Below are 25276 nucleotides of genomic sequence, written 5' to 3'. Positions count from 1 at the left end.
CAGGGGATGGAACAGCAGACTGCTTTTACTGATGGACGCATTTACAAAACAAAAGACGCTGATGGTAGAGGTGCAAAAGGATTTAAGGTGGGCCGAGATTACGAGTTTTTTCGTAGGCTTCAGGAATTCTAGTGTTAAACTTGATCCAAACTCACTCTATGTCATTTACATCACATTACTTGAGCATGACCAACAGGTACAATGAACTGAAACAGCAAACTGGCACTAAAACCTTAACTATCAGTATGCAAAATGATTGAAACACAACAAGATAGCCCACAACCAAATGGCATTACTAACAAGAAATGGACTTATGCATGCAGGAATCTATGTATCTGTATTAGCTGCAAAGTTAACAGCTTCTAGTAGGTTTACATAATTTAGGAAAGGGAATAAAGGATGTCAGCCGCAAAGATCAATAACTTCAAGATAACTATTGGCTATAAGGGCTGTGGCTCTCAGGCTAAAGAATAAAGTGGGCTACGCACACTGGGTGGTCAGATAAAGTACTGCTTGATACCCTACTTCAAGCCTCTGCATGTGTACTAAAATCTACTTATTATCTTAATGGAAGTAAAGGTCATCAGCAGATAGTTGGTGGAACTTCTTTGAGAGTATTTATGTAAACTAAACAATGAAGTTGAAGAGACATCATTATTCATCTCAAGGTGAATTTACACATGCATAGGTTTGCAGAGGCTCAGCTAATTTTAAAATACCATAAATAAACAAAGTATACATAGCCATGGTGCATGTTAAAACTCAACCCAAACCCCCTTTACATTTACAACTGTTGGTGAATTTCTCAAGTACAGATTAAACAAGAATTCCATTGGCTGTTTAATGCTGCTGTTAGAAATCTGATTTATACATTGCCAAGAGCTGTCCACAGGACTATATTAGAATCTCTCCATATACAGTTTAAAATCCTTACAATCCAAACCACAGACCATCAATCTGCTAAACACTACAAAAATATTTTTATTTAAAGACTCATCTTTCAGTCTGTAACTCACACTTGATATAAAATAATCCCAACAATAGTGTTAAAGTGGTTGTTTGGTATAGAAAGTAAAAAAAAATAATAATTCTTACTGTAAAACCTATGAACAAGTGGTTCTAATACCAAATATAGTATTAATGTATGTGACAAAGCATCCCAAAAAATGTACAGACAGTGAGATATACACTCTCTTTTAAGGGACCAAAAACAAAGACATTACGGCTTTAAGCTAAAAAAAATATTAATATTTAGGGGAAGGTCGTAATGGGAAAAGTGTTAAGATCTGTAGTTCTAAATAAATGCAGGGTCCCTTACAATACGGGCAAGTATATTTGCTTTTGGAGAAGTCCGGCAGTTTAGGTTTTAATTTCACATGATAGCAGTTAGTTTTGGACCTTTCTTTAAACTTAATCTTCATTTGGCAGTTCCTGTATTTAAAAGAAAATGAAAGTGTAAAATTGTGCCTCTCTTTCAAAAATCACTATCTTTTTTTGGATCAGACTACAGCCAAGGCATTAAATCAAAGAATTTCCACTCACAAATAGATATTTGTTTATATATCCCATATTCCACTTTGTTGTATTAAAGTACTAGCAATGCTCTCTTAAATGTGTCACTGTGGGTGGCTTGTCAAAGTGTCAACACATTGCCATAATACTACCAACATCTAATAAACACATATTTATTACCAGCTTGATAACAAAAGTACTTGAAAACATATGATAGTGCATTACATTTCACAATTAATCAAACACTTTAACCTCTTTCAAGACAGACATGTACAAGAATTTATATTTTACTTTCTAAATCTGGTATCACTTGGGGAATACCCGTGTTAAATAATGGCCTTAGATATGACATGGAACAGGGAAAAAAAACTCCCATACCAATCAGTAGCAGAATCACATAAAAATGTTATTTTTAGAATGCTTCCTGCTTTCTTTTTAACATGTGACCTATTTTATTTTAGTTAAGTTATGTATAAACCTGGAGCATGTTTTAGGGATAATGTAAAAATAAAACAAATGAGTTGGAGATGTATGTAGAGGAGCATTAATTATGATATTATAGCAATAAAGGAAACCTGGCTAAATAACAAAAATGGGAATGAGCATAACATAGAGAGATACACATTTTTAGGAAGGGCTAAGAACAGAAAAGGAGGTGGGGTTGCTGTTTATATCAAACAGAATATAAACGCAAGTCCTTTTCAGTTGGACAATGAGTCCCATCTTAGTAAGAACACGTGGCTTTGTCTGGAAAGCATTAGGGAAAGAGGCCTTATTTTAGTAAAATTAAATGGGCAAGCTTACAGGGGGATATAATAGTCAAGAGTAACTTTAAATACCCGAATATTGACTGGGACAACCTTGCAAATTGTGGAGCTCAATATCACGAGTGTTAAGAAGTAATAAGTGACGTTCAGTTAAAACAGTATGTTAAAGTACCAACGTGCGGTGAAGCCTGTCTAGGGATAATATACGGATAGAATTGAGAAGATAGAGGTGACTGAACCACTAGGGTCAAGTGACCATAATATAATACAATTCTCAGTGTTTTCAGATGTCGATGTAAAGATATGGTAAAGTGAAGACCGCATTTGATTGCCATCTTTTAAATAAATAATCGCTGCACTTGCATCTTTGGGGGCGGGGAGGCATGCTAGCGGGGAGAGAACAGTTCCTGTACGCGATGCTGGAGCAGAGACGGCCCTGCACTTAAGTGACACCGGGAGATGTCTATTGCCAAAGCTGTGCCACTGCCCCGCTTTAAAAAGGGAAGCATGAGTGCAGGAAGGGGAGGAGACAAAACAAAATGAAAGAAAAAGAGAAGAGCATGGAGGTTAAGAAAAGGAAGAAGAGACGCAGGAGTGAGAGAGAGTGAGCAGGTGTAATGTGAGTGAGCAGGTGGACCCCGTTATGTTCCTGAGTCGGAAACTGCTGGAATGGGAAACCAGGTATGAGCAGTGGAGCAAGAGGCCTTGGCGATCAAATGGGCGATTACACAGCTGAGGTACTATTTCTTAGACCATGAGTTCACCCTTCTTAAGGTTCATGCCCCTTTACAGTGGATGGCCCTACAAAAGAAGTCAAATCCACGGGTCACCAGGTGGTTTCTTGACCTACAGCATTACAAGTATTCGCTTGTTCATCAACGAGGATCCCACCACACCAACGCCGATGCCATTTCTCGAGCTGACGACCTAAAGGTCAGGAACTCCTGACCTGATAGGTCTGGGCTGAGGTGGGGAGGTACTTGTCCCACACATGGGAGGCAGGTATAGGTCTCAAATTAGAGTAATTCCACGCCAGCCCAGGGGGTGGCGGAGTGTGCTAATCCTTTCTCTCTTTCCACTGCAGACCAGTTACGGGCCCAATGATTTCACTTCCTCTGCCTTGCTTTAAAGCCGCCATCTTTTCCACAGCCAAGCAGTTCTGTTTAGGACTCCAATATGTACACAACTGTACAGAAATTCAAATTTCAAATATTTAAGTACATATTGTGACAGTGCAATTTTTATAAATCACCCTGCCTATGATGCTATTGTACATCAACTGTACTACTCTAGTTTTAATGGGATTAAAAGTTTTTTTTATATGTTGACTGTCACTACAGTGACTTACTTTATTTCTTTTGTCAGTGTCTTATATTTGCCTGTCTCAGTTAAGGATTTATAATTGATATATTTGCAGACTACTGCATATTAGTAACAGCTTAATGGTCACTATGTTTAACAACTTATCATGAAATTGTTTTTATAAAAATATTAGTAATGTAATTTGTAACATTTCTACATTCAAATATTTAAAAATTAGATTGTTGTCTCAGGAAAGAAAACTGTACAAGAAACAAAGTCATACGATACATATCAACTGTGAGGAATCTTGTGTTTTAAAAAGGAGGTATTCCCCTTCATTTAAAAAGCAACAGCAAATTACTGGGGCAAACTATGTTGCAAAGTAGATGGTACTGCATAAACTATTCTCTAATGTATGTATGATTTTTTCCCTGCATGCAGGTTAGGTTGAGAGGAAATTCTAAACTGGCATAGTATAAGGTAGCCTGTGCATGTGTGAGTAAGTGCCCATTAGGATGGACTGTTGGCTTGTCTAGAGTTGATGCTGCCAACCTCTTCCAGTTACTTACTGTAAATCCAGTAGCAAAAAATAAAATAAATAAAATAAGTGAAGTCAGAAACAAACATTATAGACATGACAGCAAATGTAGTCAAATGTGTCTCTCAAACACATTCAATAAGGTCCTTGATATTAGCTTCTAGCTGTTTTTCATTATTAAGCTACTAGCTCTCAAATGCAACTTTTGAACTTAACATTGAACTGCACTCAAGTACAACTGTGGAGATTTAACTGAATACAATTTTTTTTCATAGAAATTACAGAAAAACAAATCTGATACCAAAGCTGGTGTACTGATTTCTAAAGTCTACTCATACTTTTCAATACACTCCAAGCAAAATTAAGAGTTTTATGCATTCATACGCAAGAGTTTAATTCTTCTTTTCCCACAAATACAGAAACCCCATTGAACTCTGATCTCAGAATGTTGAAAAAAAAGTTTAGAAGACATGTAAGCATGAATTTCACTACACTATTTATACATGACAATAAACTTGACATATACAGTATGTCTGCAAGTGTAAACTAAGTCCATTACTGAATGCTTTACCTGATGTTAATAGGGCTTTAATTTTTCCTTTTAATTTTAAGAGAACAAACAGAAAACAAGAACAATTTACTTAAACAGACATTGAAAATTAGGGACATTTTGTCAGAATATTCCATCAAATTCAACACTTGGTCCCTCTCCCCGGCATGATTCAGGGAGCTACACGAGGGTACAGGCTGATGCAATTTCTCAAATAAATAAATAAGACAACTGAAAAGGGTGAGCAGAGAGATTCAACATGCTTATTTTTGCATTAATTAATTCTTGAGAAGTTAATAAAAAAGTAACAATTTTTTTACAGAAAGAATTTATTTTTTTCCATTTTATCACAGTATAAGACCAGTCTTTCCTACTGAGTTATGGCAGATAGGTCAGGATTCTTTCAGTTAAGCAAAACAATTCTCTCTCCAAGTAATGCAGTAGTATAAGATATCCTAGTAAGTGTTTTGTTGCATAGTATTATTCGACCCTGTGTTACTCCAAATATTATTGTAGAAGGTGCCCGAGTGATTTTAAATCCAATGCTACCTGAGAAATATGCAAATATTTTAATTCAAAATGGTATTATGGAGCATTCCAAGAACAAATGACCTACAAGTGTGGCTGTTCACAATTTTGGCCTTATTCTGCATATATTTTAAACAGAATTATGCAAGATGTATGTGAGCGATGCAATTTGTTTAAGCTGAATTATTACATGCTTTGCACAGACTCATTCTTTACCTGGAATTCTAATTGAAAGATCCCTTTCTCATCATTGCCTCATATCATCTAGGGATAAATTTCTTGATTGAAACTAGAAACTGTACCTATATATTAAAGAAATTCAAGTATTGCTACAGCTCTTTGTTTTTATTTGTAATATGGATTTACTTGATATTGGGCCAGTGTGATGTGCTTCAAAGGCTTTTCCAGTATGGATGGATGGATGGATGGATAAATGGATAAACATTTTCTATTCCTTTATAAGCAGTTTTGTTGCTAAAGAAACAAAGTGCATTCTGTATAATAAGGTCCATTCTGGCCCTAAGAACACAATAATAATAATACATTTTATTTATATAGCACCTTTCCCATACTCAAGGCACTTAATGTATGAGAGTTACAAACAGGTCGTGGTGTAGTTCTAGACACTTTCCTCCTCCTCCTCCTCCTCCTTCTCCTCAGTCTCTCTGAGCTGTATGTTAAGCAGTGGTAGCATTTACCTGACTGCAGCACAGAACAGTACAACACAAAACAAACCTAAAAGTTAATCTGTTCATTTGTGACAGTATTTGTGAAAATTAGCAAGTGTAAAAAGGGAATGCAAAGGATATTAACAGAAAAATTAGAAACTTGTAACCCATTTTGACTGCGGAATTACATAAAGCATTACTTCATACTAAAAATGTAAATTTGTTAAAAGTCATGTCAGAATGAAGCTGTATTACAATATCCTCACTGTACACACAAAAGAAAAACATTTTAAAGAAAACAAGTTAATAAAATAAATGCAAATAATATTCCATATATTCATAAAAATTTTTTGTTAAAGAAGGGTGTGCAAATAAAAGACTTGTTTCATAACAAGATAACTTCTTCCTCACTTGAATTTACCTCACACACAGCATAAGGGTCATAACCACAGCTGTTGGGAAGGAATTTAAGTATTAGTGCCTGCATTGCTGTGACTTCACAATCTGAAATAGTGTTATACTATAAATCAGGGGTGCCCAATAGGTCGATCTCGATCGACCGGTAGATCAGAAAGGTAGTGCAGGTACATCGCGTTGCATTCAAAAAAAAATTTTTTTTTAAATGTTAGTCTACAATATATCCTTCCTACGGCATTTGCCACTAGATTGACATACAGGGCGGCCAGTCTGAGATCTCTTTTCTTCTAACACACTGGTCACCCCGCACGCACGATCAAACACACAAGCTACTGCAAAACTCTGGCTATCTAAGTGATCTAGCTAGCCTTCCAATTTATATCGACTAAAGAAGGGATTTAAAAAAAAATTGTTCGTGGGAGGTTATGGGCTGGAAGTGGAATTGGAAGAGGATTTTTTTTTTTTTCTCACAATGTCACAATCGAAGTGCGTTTGTCTGATCTGTCAATCTATCATTGCTATTCCAAAGAAGGAAAATGTGGAAAGGCACTGTCGAACTGTTCATAAAAACTACGAAACTGACTTCCTTTCCGAAAAGCGATCTGAGAAAGAGAGAGGGAACTAAAATCGCAGTTAAATCGGACAAACGTAATTTTTCACTCAGCTGAATTCAAATGCAAAGGCAGACACACCAAAGCATCGTTCTGGGTGAGTCACTCGATCATTAAGTATAAGAAGTCCTTCCAAGATGGAGAGATGATAAAAGAGGCCTTCGCTGAGGCAGATGGCTAGGGAGAAATTCCTGCTGAGATTTCGAGACCCCTGGCCGGAGAAAAAGAAGTTTCTCCTTGTCATTAAACGTTCAGAATACAAGCAACTTAATAACAATCAATGGCTGCTAGACTTGCCATTTTTTTTCCGATCTGACCAACATGTTGAATGAGCTTAATTTATAGCTGCAAGGAAAATACAAAACCATGGTCAATATGATTAGCTCAGTTAATGCTTTCAAACTAAAAATGCAACATCTGTCTTCAAAGCTGCAGGGCCTTGATTTGGGGAACATCCAAAACCTCGCATCACAGCTGGAGACGCAATGGAAGGCGTGTGCGCAACTTGACAGCATACGCTACACAGAGCAGATTGAAAGTCAGACTTTGACAGACGGTTTCAAGACTCAGCTTTACTTGAGCCAGCAGATGAAGATTATTAAATCCAAATACTTTAGTGACCATAAATGTACTGAATTGTTGTTGTGCCATAAGGGTTATTCAGTTATGCAAGGTATGACAACATATATTTTATGTATAAAGTATACTCAAAATATATATATATATATATATATATATATATATATATATATATATATATAGCATTTTTAATGTATGTAGATCATTTCAACCTGGTCATTTTAAAAGTAGCTCGCAAGACGAAAAAGTGTGGACACCCCTGCTATAAATAATATACAGTAATCCCTCCTCCATCGCGGGGGTTGCGTTCCAGAACCCTCCGCGAAAGGTGAAAGTCCGCGAAGTAGAAACCATATGTTTATATGGTTATTTTTATATTGTTATGCTTGGGTCAAAGATTTGCACAGAAAAACAGGAGGTTGTAGAGAGACAGGAACGTTATTCAAACACTGCAAACAAACATTTGTCTCTTTTTCAAAAGTTTAAACTGTGCTCCATGACAAGACAGAGATGACAGTTCCGTCTCACAATTAAAAGAATGCAAACATATCTTCCTCTTCAAAGGAGTGCGCATCAGGAGCAGAGAATGTCAGAGAGAGAGAGAGAAAAGCAAACACATCAATAGGGCTGTTTGGCTTTTACGTATGCGAAGCACCGCCGCACAAAGCAGTTGCAAGGAAGGCAGCAACTTACACCCCCTCCGTCAGGAGCAGAGAATGTCAGAGAGAGAGAGAGAGAGAGAGAGAGAGACAGATAAAAACAAACAAACAATCAAAAATCAATACGTGCCCTTCGAGCTTTTAAGTATGCGAAGCACCATGCAGTACGTCGCTTCACGAAGCAGCTGCACAGAAGGGAGCAACGTGAAGGTAATCTTTCAGCATTTTAAGACAAGCGTCCGTATCGTCTAGGTGTGCGAACAGCCCCCCTGCTCACATCCCCTCCGTCAGGAGCACAGAATGTCAGAGCAAGAGAGTGAGAGGGAGAAAAGTAAAAATCAATACGTGCTGTTTGATCTTTTAAGTATGCGAAGCACTGTGCAGGAAGCATATCGCTTGATAAAGCAGCCATATGTAAGCCCAGCAAAGAAGAGAGCAATGTGAAGGTAATCTTTCAGCGTTCTTTGAGGAGCGGCCGTATCCTCTAGGGGTGCGAAGAGCCCCCGTGCTCACAATATATTTGAGGAGTTTTATTTAATACGGAATACACGCTCTGGTTGGGTAGCTTCTCAGCCATCTGCCAATAGCGTCCCTTGTATGAAATCAACTGGGCAAACCAACTGAGGAAGCATGTACCAGAAATTAAAAGACCCATTGTCCGCAGAAATCCACGAACCAGCAAAAAATCTGCGATATATAATTTAAATATGCTTACATATAAAATCCGCGATAGAGTGAAGCCGCAAAAGTCGAAGCGCGATATAGCAAGGGATTACTGTACTGCACAAGACAATGTTTTATTTCCAGCTACCTGTGAATTTTTCTATTTACAGTAAAGCATAATATGCCTTTTTTTAATTGTTCTTCAAAAATAAAAATATTTCTAATGCACTTAAGGATATAAACAAATGAAACAAAAAGATAGAAATATTTGTCTAAAAATTATAAATTTGGAAAAGATTTTTAAATGAAACTCTTAAGAAAAAAATCCAACATATATGATTTATGTATGCCCCCTCCACCCAACAACATGAGGTGCCATCCTTTCACCCAACGTTTTACTCATTCTTAGCTTTGAATCTGAAAAGAGCATACAGGAAAAAAAAGTAAATTGTGAGCAATGACCAGACAAGGAGTGTACATAAATGGTATAATTTTTTTTTTCAGATTTATTGCCCCAAATGTTAAGAGGCTAAAATTGTACTACTCAACTTGTTGAAAGCTAAACTTCACCTTCAGTGGAGGTTCAGAACAGGGTACATAATGTCTTTTGAAAAATATTCAGTTTCTTCTTTCACATTGGGAGTGGCAGATCCTAAAGGTGTATACTGCTTTCCAGTAATATTTTCGAGAGAAGTGGGATTTGAAAGTACAGCATTACTAATATATATATATATATATATATATATATATATATATATATAGGCAAACAATGTCATATACGAAAAAATATAAAAAAAAAAAGTTAAATGAATGTCTTTCTTTTACATTTTACACACTATGATATTTATTTTGATGGAGTCATTGATTAAACGTAATGAAAAAAACAAGAAACATTGCTATTGAAGAAATAGGGATAATCGTTCCCACTCCATGACTCTAACAAAGCCATCTGTATAAAGAAAATATTTTTGGAATGATTTTTTCCCAAAATATACAACAGTATTTTCAAAGTATTTTGAAATGTGCAGAGTAAGCCCTGCTAATTTCAGTTTACATTCCTATCTTAATTTACCGTTTATATGATTAAGTGGAAAATTACCACAAAAAACAGAAAATAATGTCTCATTTCACACTGCAACATAAATCCCCCTAGATATTACAGACACTTCAAGGGCAGCACAAATACAGCTATACTCCAGAGAATTTTAACTGTCATAGCAAACCAAACGGGGAAAGCAACAAAAACAAAATGTGCCTGAAGCAACCACAAGTAAGAGCAGCAAAGCAGAAAAACTAAAAGGCAAAAAAAGAAAAACCATATTGCCCCACAGAAAAACATCATCAACCAAGTGTCAGATTCTGGACAGACCCAATATATAACTGTCTCTAATTAATTCAACTAAAATAAGGATGCTGTGTCCAAGAAGGAATCAAATAAAATGCAGCACTTTGAAGGCTAAAGTGACCTCTAATTTACAGTAATCGCAAAAGGAAAAAAATGGAATTAAACTAATTGAAAATGACACCATACACTTAGAGAAGAAAAATTCCTAAGACATCATAAAAAAAAATGGGTGCAATTGCACTTTTAAATCAACAAGGTTATTAGACAAAAACTAAGCTATTTCAATGAGGACAATTGCTTCTGTTGCTAGTACTGTTTTCATTTCCCATCACAGCAGCTCTCAAATTTGAACAGAAAATGGCACAAAGTCTGTGAAAGTATTCTTATAGGAATATCTAAAATATGAGCAATATCTCTACATCCCAGCTGCTGACTACTACTTTTATTTGAAGAACTGGCAACTGGAGAACCCAGTAAACAATCCAAACACAAAAGATGTTTTATTTTGTCATAAAAATGTTCCAGGACTTTGCAAGCTACAGTATCATAATAATAGATCTGTACATATAAAAAAAAAAGAAAAGATGTAACTTAAAATCCACTATTTTCTTAATGTTTATTTTTGTCAATAGGTGTCTCCGATTTTTTTCAGGAAGTACACAGGTTATGGAAACAAAAATTTAGGGATTTGAAGGATAGTTCATACTGCACTTAGGCTTTGTCACATATGCAATTATGCCATTGGAGACAGAAAGAAAAAAAAATGTTAAACTGACAACATTAAACAAACGCATGTCCAGCCTGGAAAGACTTGCTCTTATTTGTATGCCCCATAAAAACAAACTAAACAAAAGTACACATTTAGACAGAAAACCCATTGACAAAGAGGTGAAAATGTAATGAAAGATATTTTTTGCAATTTGGATGAAATGATTTAAGAAGATGTCATAAAAAAATAATGTCAGGTTGTCAAAAATGTGCTGATAAGACTAATAGCCAGAAACAAAGACGTCAATTATCTCTCCTCTCCCTACCAACTCTAAAACTCACTCTTACATTGGATATTATTTTGGTTTTAAAGTAAGCCATAGCATCATAAAATCCACACTGTCACACTAATACAGTACATTACCTTAATTATAACATCAACGTCATAAAGCCTAGTTTATTTCAACTTAAAACAGTTTTTTTGAATATATGCACAATATAACAGTTTAGACAAAATGTCCAGTAATTAATTTTGTCAGTGACAGTTTTCTCCTAAGAAGTGCTATATTCCAATAACACATTTAGAAAAAAGGAAAAAATTTAGCAGGTGGTCTACTGTCTTCTTGTGCCAAGATGCTGTGATACTAGACTCTATATTGGACACTAGCATAGACAGATTTATTCTAAAATGCTGACTGGAACAAAATAATAATCATAGCCTGTTCTATTCTAAACTATATTTTTGGCACCCAGCTTTTCCTGCAATCTTTAAATTAAATCTTAGAAAGGACTTTAATACACATTACTTGCCTGCTTAAAATGTGAACTAATGCATTACAAAATAAAAATGTCATTTTCTTACAAATAATTTCACATTTCAGTATGAAACTACCTTTTGTTTTAATAAGTGCCAAAAGTTCAGAGCAAAACATGAAAATCAGTGCCTGCTAGCAGGACATTCTGCATTTCACGTCAAGCATCACGATAGAGTGGAGATTATTCATTATGTGCTTCCATGCACTTGGTACAGAGATGGCATAGAGTTCAAGGACAATGCGTCAAATCTGCTATAAAAATAATCAATAGCAGTTTCATATATGAAGGTCAAAAAGGATTCCCACTTTGGAAACACATCTCAAACACTGGGCTGGGAGAAGGAGTAATTCTTTTGGCAGCAAGCTATATTAAAAAAATATAAACATTAAAAAAAAGCATAGCAGTTCCCTTGAGCACCAAACAAGGTTTATAAAGACAGAATCTCTCTCAGAAGCATCTGCAGCTACCTACACATAAATCTCATTAAACGACTAAGGTCAGAGGCACAGATGTATTTACCTAGAGAATCTAAAACCAAAATGCCAATAAGCACACCCTTTAAATAAAAAAAAATGTAAAATAAAAAACATAACTCACAATTAAATACATCTTTTGATGAAAGTTGCAACTTTTTTTCTAAAAGAAATTAGTAAATGTGAAACAAACCACAGCTTGCACAAAACAATACTGATAGTTTTTTCCACCTAAAATATTTCATTGACCAACACTAAAAGCAACAAGATTTTGCAAACAACTGGTGCGAATAACTGTGATTTTAGGAGAATGACCCCTACAAAGTCATGTCTATTATATACCCTGCATAAGACATTTACTCAAAAAAAAAAAAAAAGTAAGCTGGTCATGACCCATTAACTCTTTCTCACTATCAAGCTATACTGGCTTTAATTGCTTAGTTGGGCAAGGACTGGAGTAGTTTCTACCTACGGTTATTTCTACCACCACAAACAAGCATTTATACCATGCATAGACCAAGGCAGGTAGTGAAAACAAACTGCAGAATGGCTAGTTTGGGGTGAAGAATAATAAAAAGCAATACAAAAGAAAATTCAAATAAGAATTTCGAAGTATCAATTCATTTCAACATTATTTAATCAGTGACCATAATAAACACAGCACTGCTCTTTTACAGCTATTTATGCACCACAATGCTTTACAAATTAACAAAAAATATAATGAATGAAAGAACTTAGTAACCAAAGCTGGTTTCTTATATTCATGTCATGTCATGTCATCCCATATGCAAAAAAATTAATACATTTTTATAGGCAGGAAACCATAATACACTTTGTGTACAACAGTCACACTTGCAATGTAATAATTTTAAACAGATATTAATCAGAGCAAACTCTAAATGTATCTTGGATTGTTTTCTCACAGTCTAAAAGTATCTCCCCATCTTCTTCAAGTAGGGCAAAAAATAAACATTTTGCATTTGATTTCAGAAACGTACCAATCTATGCCTCCTGTCCAGCTACATGCAGCCGATCATGGCTATAAGGTTAACTTTGTGCTCTGTATTGGTACTGAGTACGGGCTGTAAATATTTTGTATGGTATTATAACACTTTATTTTACTGCAGTATAACATACCTGTGACATAAAGCAAGTATAATGAACTAAAAACAAGCACTCCACTCTTGTTTATATCAAGAGACGCTATACCCAAACACAGTGGGAAAACTGGATTATTCCTGCCAAAACAAGAACAGCATTTCACAGATGTATATTTAAAAAAAAGTATCTTCTAAAAAACTGCTCATACAACACTGGACAGTCAATGTGATTTTTTTTTCCTTGTACATTTTAAGCAGTACATATACAGGAGGCTCTCTGTCCTACTGTCCAGGACAAATCAGACATAGTCACACTAACTTGCACACACACACAAATACTTAGAGTCCACTCTTTGTCAAAGTTCCCATGCTGCATGAGTTCTGTTATCCCACACATATTGGTACATACTGTATTGTAGGTGCATTATCATACCTGTTCCCTCTTTGCTGATCTAGACAGGCTGCATTTAAAAAATTCTGGTCCCTGACAAAGTCCATTAATTTTCCAAGATTCTTTTAGCTGTATTGACTTAAAAATCACAAGTGAATTGTAAAATAACTTCCACATTCCTACCACAGAAGCACTAGAGGGTGAAGTGACTTTCTGAATCTCACACAACAAATCAGTGGTGAAACTTGAAAGTCCAGAAGCATATACAAAAGCCAGCAAATGCCTTGCCAACAAGCTCTTTTTTAACACCACAGAACAGCTTTGGCATGTAAGGTCTACCTCACAGGACTCAAAATACCTTGATGTGCATTTCAGTTTCCTTTTATAAGAGCAAAAACTAGTATAATAGTTATGACAAGACCTTTTTTTGCTTTGCTTTACATACAGCATACATTTACCCGTTCCAAAAGATTATTTCAAACTACTTATAATACAGTTTCATTAACAAAGTGGTATAATCATACAAAACATGAACGACACTATTGTATAACACCAATTATTTACAGCATCAAATTGACCAATTACTGAACAGAAAGCACTGTACTACCTGAAATAAAGTACATTTTTTATCATTGAACCTGATCAAAGTCTTACTGAAATGTTACACATTTACTCAGGTTGCTTAAAGTATTTATATAAAATAGAAAATATTGAAGCAATGTAATATGCTCTTGAATGCCCATTTAAATAAAGTGTAAATGCTGCCTGCTTTATTAAAAGCTTTGAATGTACTTACCACAAAAGACCTTGTATACAATTATCTACATTTATGTCAGTCCAGCTGGTTAACTAATTAAAAGATATAAACATCCCTGTTGAAATATGACCCAATTCTAACTGATAGATGCTGCCTAAAAATAATAATTACTACTCTATCTGGACCAAAAAATACATTTTATGAAATACACACACACACAAGTATATAATTTAGTCATTATATTTTATGTATATAATCACTGCTTCATATCTGCCAAAAGGATTATTCAGATGATCTGCTAAACTACTTAATTAGGATTCTTCTGGACTTGAAAAGGAAGGCTTAATATACACAAATGATGATTATTGACAAAAACAGAGCAACTGTACAAAAATGCACTGATACTGATAAAAAATATTTTTGTCACAATAGATACTATGCATTAGTGTTATATAAAAGAACCATGTTTCATATGCCTGTGTAAAGTTTCATGATAACGCAAGCACAAGGTTACACCAAGTACATTGTTTAAGAATTTTTTGTCTGTACCAAAGTGCACAATTTGACTTCTTCTGCTGTAAGATACTTTTTGTTAAAGCCCCCCATATTTATTTTCTATGCAGGTATTTGTTCAATGATATTATTTCGGTACATTACTTACAGTAATATTAAGCAGAATAAATGTGTTTACATGACATATTGTAGAATACAGCAACAATTAAATGTTCTTTTTCAAGTTCAAACAATACTTATTCTAAATGTGGTTTGTACCAGTCTAAAACAAGACAAACTGCTTTTAATGCAAAAGAAAACAGCACCTGAGCCGGGTATATGTTATGTTTACAGGTGTAAGAACACTTTTTCATTGTGGTATCAGTGTTCAAATATCGTATTGCACAATTTATTTCTAATTATTGTGTAGAATGAACAAAACAAAAATCTTCAATTGAAATGTATTGTATAAGTGATCCAAACTGACCTCCCACACACCACAGTATACAATTCAATTAAATTACTGGAAACTAGTCTTGTCCTAACTTCTAAAACCATCAAAACAAAAACAGATTGCCCTCTGTGCCAGTCACAGCTTATCCTACACTAAAACCAATATAAAATACAGCAACACTGCAGACTGAACACAAACATTACCTAACCATCGGATTTAAGCCCTTCTGAGTGGAAAGCATCAATGTCATCTGTGAGAACAATACTATGATGTGTACTAATTTTTAGAATGGATATGTCCACTATGACCGAAACCCAGCGGTCATGCAAATAGTCTCTCTACTGAATCTACAATCTTGCAAGCTAATCGCTTAAAGCAAAAATCTTACATACCTTACGCAATGAACCCTATTTAACACAGTTCCACTGCCAGCTATACAAATCATAGCATACAATATGAATGGTTTGTATTCTTTTGCATATTAAACAATATGAATGCTGTTGATTTTTCTTCTTTTTTCAAAAAAAACACATTACTAAACTATCCACCATTGTCAACAAATTATTACTAAATACATACAATTTTTTGGCAATTTCTTTAATGGAGTCACAATGCATATATACCCACCAATGTGTTTGCTGAATTTCCATTACTTAGATGCATCTGTACTGTTGCCACAATTTAAAATGATCAATATGAATATTCACTTTTAATTTGCTTTCAGATTATTAATTAGGCAAAAGTAATTAAAACACTATTTTTGAAGTATTCTTAGCTTTATTGTAGTATCTCTATAAAAGGCTTGCACACTTATGCTATAGCACCAAAGGCTAAAAAGGAAATACTCCACACAAAAATTCCTTTATTTTTTTTTTTTTTTTTTAAACATTACTCACCCTATGCACTTTGTAGTGGTGGCCAACGAAAAAAGTTTAATTTCATGTTACAATTCAGAATTTATTAAAAAAAATGTATGACATAATAGATGCCAATAGTGACCAATGCTGTACAACAACCAACAATGTAAATAACATTCAGAGAAAAAAAGAAAAAAAAAACTCAAATTACTCATATTGCATTATCCATATGTCAGACAGCTGCATGCTTAAAATGTGCAAAACACATGCTTTGTAGTTAAAATATTGTTAGCTATTTTGAGAATAACCTGCTTAAATCATAAACATGAAACTAAAACCTAATGGGAGTCACTTTTTGAACCGAAGATAGGACACTTGACAGACGAATTTGGGAAAGAGGTGGGTCTTAAATTCAAAAATATACTCCCTAGAGCCTTTAGATTTGTGTTTATGATTGGCGTGGATTATTCCAGAATTATATAATAACTATTTGTCAAAAAAAGCATGTGTTTTGCAAGTTTTGATCATAAGACTGGATAACTGACATCTGGATTATGTGAAATGAGAAAAGCAATTTTTTTTTTTCCATTTTCCATGGATGTTTTCACATTGTTTGCCACTGTACAGCATTGGTCACTACTAACTTCTATTATGTCAAACAATTTTTCTCAGAACTCTACATGAAATTTTTTTTTTTTTTTTTCGACCACCCCTATAAAGTATATGGTGTAAGAAACATAAAAAATGTATACATCATTTTTGGGTGGAGAATTCCTTTAAGATTACTTCCATGCTGAAAAAATAAAAAGAAGGTCAGAGACATAATGGATTGGTTTTATTTATTTATTTTTCCAATGCTGAAATATCCTACAGATATATTTTTGTTTTTACAGAGGCAACTTTTCATTAACTCTTAAGCTTAAAACACTCATTTTCAAATAAATAAACTATTAACTCATCACCCTGATCACATAAACATCAAAAGCTTTATATTCTGTTACATACTGAATGCTTTGAAGGCATCAATATGGGGTTGTGGGAAAGGCCAACAAAGTAAAGTTGGTAAGAGAAGAAAATAAAATTATCCAAATAATACTATAGTGCTATATTGTACTATCAGAAAACTGCTACGGCCTTGAATTATTTCCAAACGTGAATATGAACGTTTAGTGAAGGCAGTGGTCCTGTGAGAGTCTAATTGGAGTGTGTGAGAAGGCCCAGCAATGTACAGTACATACACTCGGTCTAGAAATGGTTTTTGCCTCCCCAACCAAAACAAAAATGCTTCCAGGATAAGCTACATTAACCCTGAATTGGTACAAGTACGAGGAGGTTATGTCACGGTGAAAAAAATAAAAATGATTACATTAAGCAGTAGAATGTTTTTAGGACGGCAGGTGCACACAATCTTATAGAAGCAGGGTGGACCAGCACCTGTCACGCACCACTGCAGGAATATACAGAAAGGACCTTACAAAGAGTGAGGGAGTAAGGGAAGGAAATAAACAACAGGTGCTTCAAGTAAACCCATACAGACATTTGTGTAATCACTATGAGCAAATATGCAGTCATTCTACCATAATAACAAAACTGGCGAAGTAAACACACATACCACTTAGACATAAATATTTACATCTTGACAGCTGGTCAAAAAACGCATCGAAAAGTCGCAATAATGAAGACCATTCCTACACTGGAATCTTCTCAAGTTATTATTTGCGTCTTTCCACCGTGTACTTCGCCGTGCAAGTGTTCAAAACAGCTCTTAGAAGAGCTTTAAAAAGCAAGTGATTACAGAAGATTTGCGCGGACTGCGAGTGAATCCCTGCGTGTGCGAGTATACAGTACAGTATATCCTACCGCACAACATCAAGACGCAGACCGGGTAGAATTTAATTAGGGTAAATCCGTTCCCAATGCTGAAATCTGCCCGAAAGTGCTGTATTATGCCTACCCGTCTCCTATTAAAATTTTCCAAAATAACATGAATACACCGATTTATCAAAAGCGGGCAGCTACACGCACCAGCAGAATGGTTATACTTATGAAATACATAAATGCCATTTCGTGAAAGCAACCGGTAAAAAAAGTTGCTGGCGGACACATGCCAAAACAAACAAAAAAGTGGTCAGCGGCATGCCAATAGAAATGTGCATCATATGATAAAATAATAAGTAATAAATAAAACCGAATGCAGAAAAACCTTACTTCAACCTCCAGCGTCCCTATCCCCCGACATGAAAAGTTGACCGCAGAGCTTAGCTCACGCCGAACCCTTCTGCGCCGCGAGCCTCCCCCGGTTTCAGCGCGAGCCACCCGCGGCTCCTTCGCGGCCACCATCTGGCAGGAAACCTGCCGAGGATGGCAGTGCGCAGGCGCGCTCCTCGCAGAGCCACACTTTGGTGCGGGGAGCACTATTTGGCAGCAGGGGCTGCTGAAGTCCAAACACGGCAAGCATGCGGACTGTGCGCCGCATCAATGACAAACACCGCAGGAAACAAAAGCTGCGCTTTCGGCAACACCTTCGCCTTTTCGTTCTTACTTCCTCATTATCATAACAGAAGGTCGCTTCTTTGTTTAAAGCCCGCGGTTCTTTTTTTTCTTATTATGTTCTAGAGATAATCAAACCGAGAAAGTTTAAAAGTGAAAGAAGGTGACGCATAGCAGTGTCCTAAGTGATGGATTTATTCCAATAGTCGGAACAATGTCAACTCCCTGGGAACACCGACTCCTTCTCTTTTTTGTTGAAACTGGTTATTTCTGACTGGCTTTGGTTATATATTGTTGTTATTGCATTTAGGCCCCCCTATCAATTATTCACACCGACCTCAACGCGGTGTGTGGGAAACTTGCCGTAAAAAAACGGCACATCGGTGTCGTCCAGTGTCCCAATCCAAACAAAACACACAGCGGCAGTCAGCGTGCACGCAAGGATGAAAAGAGCGCAGGGATGGGGAGAGCTCCGTAACGGCCGCGTACTGCCCTTGAGAAACGGCGAGCGTAAATACGGCCATCTCCAAGCCGTTCACCGGCGACACACCCCCTTTCCGCACTCCGCTTAAAAGTAATCATTTTATTCAATTACCGTAGCCCCGCCGCTCCGACCTCCGCTCGGTCCTTTTCTCTGCCTCTCGCTTTCCTCCGACTGGTTAGACCGGAGCGCGGACCACGTGACTCGCCGAGCTGCGCAGCCATTGGCCCAGCCTGCAGACGAGGCGAGCGCGGCGTTCTCTCTTCCGACGTCCCCGAGGCGTACCTGCGGCAGGCCAGAGTGCCTCACTGCACCTGAGGCAGGCGGGAGTAGCGCTCGGGTAACCGAGGGCCCCGGCTCGAAGATCTGCAGAAAGCACCTGTTCGTGTGCCGTCATCGAACTGGCTCGTATCCGTTGCGTCCGCGCCTTGGGTTGTCGCGTTGCGTGGATAAAGTGACAATTAAGGACGAACTCGCAAAGTGGGGCTGCGCACTTTCCGTAAGTGCCATTATCGGCGGTCACCTCTACTATAGTGCAAGATTTTTCAACGTAGCATGACAATGATTGGTTTTCAAAGCCAATAGGTTTAATAACCTCATTATTCCTAAAAAAAATCCGAATTAGCATAAGCAATTCAAATTCGGGGTGCTTATAAGAAATGTACTGATTTACTTAATCAGAATCACATTTATTGGCCAATATAATCGGATTCAGGGAATTTGTTTCCTTTTTTATGACTTCCCAAGCATAATTACACAACAGACATGCGCACAATTGATCAGTACACACCTGAGATAAATACAAGCCACAGACTGTAACACACAAAGTGCAAGGTGGTGCAAGAAATACTGAATTAATTATTACCAATGTGGAAGAATATTGCAAGAGACTGGGGGATGTTACCCCCACTGAGCAGAGACGGCTGACTTAACCACTTTATGAGCCTGATGGTCTGTGGAAGTAAACTGTTCTTTTATGTGCTTGTTTGGCGTAGCTTAATCTATAGCGCCTGGCAGATAGGAGTAGTTCAATGAGGTTGTTGACTGGATGTGATGGTTGGTGATCATTTTCATGACTCTGGAATAGTACAGGTCCTGTAAGGTGGGAAGACTGTTGCCAGTGATCTTTTTCACTATTCACTGTAGTCTTGTTGCCAGTGATCTTTTTCACTATTCACTGTAGTCTGTTCTTGTCATGTTTATTTGCTGATCCAAACCACTCTGTAATGGAAGATCTTAGACTCAGTGATTGCTGTGTAGAACTGAATCAGCAGTTCCTGTAGTAGATTGAACTCTCTCATCTGTCGCAGGAAGTACATTCATGGCTGCCCCTTTTTATTATGGAATCTATGTTAGTCTTCCATGTCAAGTCTTGGGTGATTATAGATCCCAGAAATAGAAAGATTTTCACAAATGACTCATTGTTGTTAACAATTGGGAGGGGAGTAAATATTGGGGGTCCCTCCTGATGTCTATCCACTGTGTTTTGAGTGTGCTTAGCTCCACATTGTTCTGACCACACCAAAGGGCCAGCTACTCATCCTCACTTTTATATGCAGACTCGTCACCATTCGTGATGAGTCCAATTATGGTTGTGTCATTTGTATCTATGAGGAGTTTGGCAGAGGGGTCCCTAATGGTTCAGTCATTAGAACAGAAGGAGAAGAGCAGTTGGGAGAGTGCACATCTCTCGGTGGCACTAGTGTTGATTGTACAGGAGCTAGAGGTGAGATCCCCAGTTTCACCCACTCTTTCCTATTTGTCAGGAACTTTGTAATCCACTGACAGGTGAAGGCATGGACAGAAAACTGGATGAGCTTAGAGTGGAGAAGTTCAGGGCTGAGTTGTCAAGATGTGGTAGAAGTACATAATTAAACACAAATAGTTGTATGAGATATTTGACATATTAAAATGTGCACTTCAATTTAAATGTTTAAAGTTTAAATATTCTCCAAAGTGTCATTTGAAACCCTCTGATAGAGGTCCATAGAGGGCTAGAAATAACATCATTGACCCTGAAATAGTCTAAAATGATAGCATATATGCTAATGTTTAAAGTTTGTCATTGTTAACCTTCTGAGAGTGGCTTTTAGAGGGCTTGGACCACCAGTAAAGAATCAGATATCAAAAAATATTGTCATATTTGTGACTTCAAAAATTGAATAAAATAACACTGCACATTCTTATATTATCAGTTCCCATTTTTTTGAAGTTTTGTGAAAAGGAGTAACTTTAACTCTTTTTACTCCATTATGGCTTGAACTGCTGGGGTCAGTTGATGTGGCACAACTTCAAGACCTTTCATCACTTTTGCTGAAAATAACTGTTCATAAACCTCCTATGAAGAACAAAAAATTTGGATGGCGTTTTCCCTCGCCTGGACGCGGGTCACGGGGGCCCCCCGCTGGAGCCAAGCCTGGAGGTGGGGCTCGATGGCGAGCGCCTGGTGGCCGGGCCAGCACCCATGGGGCTTGGCCAGGCACAGCCCGAAGAGGCAACGTGGGCCCCCCTTCCCATGGTCTCACCACCTGTAGGAGGGGCCAAGGAGGTCAGGTGCAGTGTGAGTTGGGTGGTGGCCGAAGGCGGGGACCTTGGTGGTCCGATCTTTGGCTACAGAAGCTGGCTCTTGGGACGTGGAATGTCACCTATCTGAAGGGGAAGGAGCCTGAGCTAGTGCGCGAGGTCGAGAGGTTTCCGGCTAGATATAGTCGGGCTCACCTTGACGCACAGCTTGGACTCTGGAACCAATCTCCTTGAGAGGGGCTGGACTCTCTACCACTCTGGAGTTGCTCCCGGTGAGAGGCACCAAGCGGGTGCGGGCATACTTATTGCCCCCGACTTGGAGCCTGTTCATTGGGGTTTACCCCAGTGGATGAGAGGGTAGCTTCCCTCCGCCTTTGGGTGAGGGGACGGGTCCTGACTGTTGTTTGTGCATATGCGCCGAACAGCAGTTTGGAGTACCCACCCTTTTTGGAGTCCCTGGAGGGGGTGCTAGAGAGGGCGTACCTTCTGGGGACTCCTTCGTTCTGCTGGGAGACTTCAATGCTCACGTGGGCAATGACAGTGAGACCTGGAAGTGTGTGACTGGGAGAAATGGATCCCCCGATCTGAACCCAAGCAGTGTTTTGTTATTGGACTTCTGTGTTCGTAACGTATTGTCCATAACGAACACCATGTTCAAGCATAGGGGTGTTCATATGTGCACTTGACACCAGGACACCCTAGGCCTCAGTTCAATGATCGACTTCGTAGTCGTGTTGTCGGACTTGCGGCCACATGTCTTGGACACTCGGGTGAAGAGAGGGGCGGAGCTGTCAACTGATCACCACCTGGTGGTGAGTTGGCTTCAATGGTGGGGGAGGATGCCGGTCAAGACCTGGTAGGCTCAAACATGTTATGAGGGTCTGCTGGGAACATCTGGCAGAGTCCCCTGTGAGAAATAGCTTCAACTCCCACTTCCAGCAGAACGAGATCGCCTTTAAAGACGGTGATCAGCATGAGCTCAAGCGCGTGCAGAAGGAACTCCGAGTCCAGCTCAGGGCGGCGAAGGATCAGTACAGGAGAAAGCTGGAGCAGAAGTTGCAGAACAACAGCATGAAGGAAGTGTGGGATGGGATGAAGATCATCACTGGCTGCAGCTCGAAGCGGGGGTACCACCATCGAGAGAGACGTGAAGAGAGCAAACCAAATGAACATCTTCTTTAACAGGTTTGACCACCCTAACCCATTCTCACCTCGGAGTACTGCACTCTCTACACATCCTTCCATCCTTCTGCTGAGACCAACATAGGAGAGACATCCCCACCCACAATTACAGCAACGCAAGTGAGCAGAGAGCTGAGGAAACTTCGTGCCAGCAAAGCAGCAGGTCCAGATGGAGTATCGCCACGACTGCTGAAGGTCTGTGCATCAGAGCTGGGGGGTCCTCTACAGCGCATCTTCAACCTGAGCCTGGAACAGGGGAAAGTCCCGAGGCTTTGGAAAACATCTTGCATCACCCCAGTCCCAAAGGTATCACATCCTGGTGAGCTGAATGACTTCCGGCCTGTCGCTCTAACATCACATGTGATGAAGACCATGGAGCGGCTGCTGCTTCACCACCTGAGGCCACAGGTCCAACACGCCCTCGACCCTCTGCAGTTCGCATACCAGGAGAAGGTGGGAGCGGAAGATGCCATCATCTATATGCTACATCGATCCATCTCCCACTTGGACAGAGGCAGTGGCGCTGTAAGAATTATGTTTCTAGACTTCTCTAGCGCCTTCAACACCATCCAACCTCTGCTCCTTAGGGACAAGCTGACAGAGATGGGAGTAGATTCATACCTGGTGGCATGGATCGTGGACTATCTTACAAACAGACCTCAGTATGTGCGTCTCGGGATTGCAGATCTGACATTGTGGTCAGCAACACAGGAGCGCCGCAGGGGACTGTACTTTCTCCGGTCCTGTTCAGCCTATATACATCGGACTTCCAATATAACTCGGAGTCCTGCCACGTGCAAAAGTTTGCTGACGACACTGCTATCGTGGGCTGCATCAGGAGTGGGCAGGAGGAGGAGTATAGAAACCTCATCAAAGACTTTGTTAAATGGTGCGACTTAAACCACCTACAACTGAACACCAGCAAAACCAAGGAACTGGTGGTGGATTTTAGGAGACCCAGGCCCCTCATGGACCCTGTGATCATCAGAGGTGACTGTGTGCAGAGGGTGCAGACCTATAAATACCTGGGAGTGCAGCTGGACAATAAATTGGACTGGACTGCCAGTACTGATTCTCTGTGCAAGAAAGGACAGAGCTGCCTGTACTTCCTTAGAAGACTGGCGTCCTTCAACATCTGCAGTAAGATGCTGCAGATGTTCTATCAGATGGTTGTGGCGAGTGCCCTCTTCTACGCAGTGGTGTGCTGGGGAGGCAGCATTAAGAAGAAGGATGCCTCACGCCTGGACAAGCTGGTGAGGAAGGCAGGCTCTATTGTTGGCATAGAGCTGGACGGTTTGACATCCGTAGCAGAGCAACGGGCACTCAGCAGGCTCCTATCAATTATGGAGAATCCACTACATCCATTAAACAGTGTCATCTCCAGACAGAGGAGCAGTTTCAGCGACAGACTGCTGTCACTGTCCTGCTCCACTGACAGACTGAGAAGATCGTTCCTCCCCCAAACTATGCGACTCTTCAATTCCACCAGAGGGGGTAAACCTTGAACATTATTCAAGTTATTGTCTGTTTTTTACCTGCATTTTTTATTACTCTTTAATTTAATATTTTTTGCTGCTGGAGTATGTGAATTTCCCCCTGGGATTAATAAAGTATCTATCTATCTAATACAAGCGGCTGAAATGAGTTTCCTCCGCAGGGTGTCTGGGCTTTCCCTTAAAGATAGGGTGAGAAGCTCAGTCATCCGGGAGGGGCTTAGAGTAGAGCCACTGCTTCTCCGCATCGAGAGGACTCAGATGAGGTGGCTTGGGCATCTGATCAGGATGCTTCCTGGACGCCTCCCTGGTGAGGTGTTCCGGGCACATCTAACTGGGAGTAGGCCTCGGGGAAGTCCCAGGACACGCTGGAGGGACTATGTCTCTCGGCTGGCCTGGGAACGCCTCGGAATTCCCCCAGAAGAGCTAGAAGAAGTGGCCAGGGAGAGGGAAGTCTGGGCATCTCTGTTCAAGCTGTTGCCTCCGCGACCCGATCTCGGATAAGCGAAAGAGGATGGATGGATGGATAACTGTTCATTGTAATAGTATAACTTCCAGTACAAAATATGGTCCAATTGCCTAGAAATCAGTGTTTCAGGTCGAGAGAGCCAAAAATAAGAGGAACCCCAAATAGCTTGATGTCTTCCATAACTAGACATCAAGATGAGTCAAATAGTATATCATATGTGGGGGTTTCATGTACCAGTGAGTCAGTAGGTGCGGGACAAAACAAACTGAAGCAATTTCAAAACATTTGTAAATAATACTTATGAACACAACATGAAAAGAACAACTTGTAAAATAATTTGAAATTGTGATTTTAAATGGATTTTGAACATTGAACATCCTTGACAAGACACCTGCACATGTGAACTGAAAACTAATGGATGGATTGACAGCAGTAGGACCTTTCCCTTGGA

At 38.8% G+C, this 25276-nt stretch overlaps 1 protein-coding gene across 4 annotated transcripts in view; it reads right to left on the bottom strand.

Moving 5' to 3' along the window:
* Nucleotides 1–19383, bottom strand: part of strbp (spermatid perinuclear RNA binding protein) — a 231765-nt gene extending 212382 nt beyond the window's left edge. The window contains exon 1 of one of the 4 annotated variants that reach the window (XM_051931765.1): nucleotides 19273–19383. The gene's annotated coding sequence lies outside the window, so the exon portion shown is untranslated. Of the gene's footprint in view, nucleotides 1–18390; nucleotides 18553–19272 lie in introns of those variants that run through there. The other 3 variants (XM_028809210.2, XM_051931766.1, XM_051931767.1) reach the window with 3 other exon arrangements.
* Between the last annotated feature and the right edge of the window lie 5893 nt (nucleotides 19384–25276).

The sequence above is a fragment of the Erpetoichthys calabaricus genome, chromosome 9 (genome assembly GCF_900747795.2).
Source record: "Erpetoichthys calabaricus chromosome 9, fErpCal1.3, whole genome shotgun sequence".
NCBI classification, from domain to species: Eukaryota; Metazoa; Chordata; class Cladistia; order Polypteriformes; family Polypteridae; genus Erpetoichthys; species Erpetoichthys calabaricus.
This window is presented reverse-complemented; position numbering and strand designations above follow the sequence as displayed.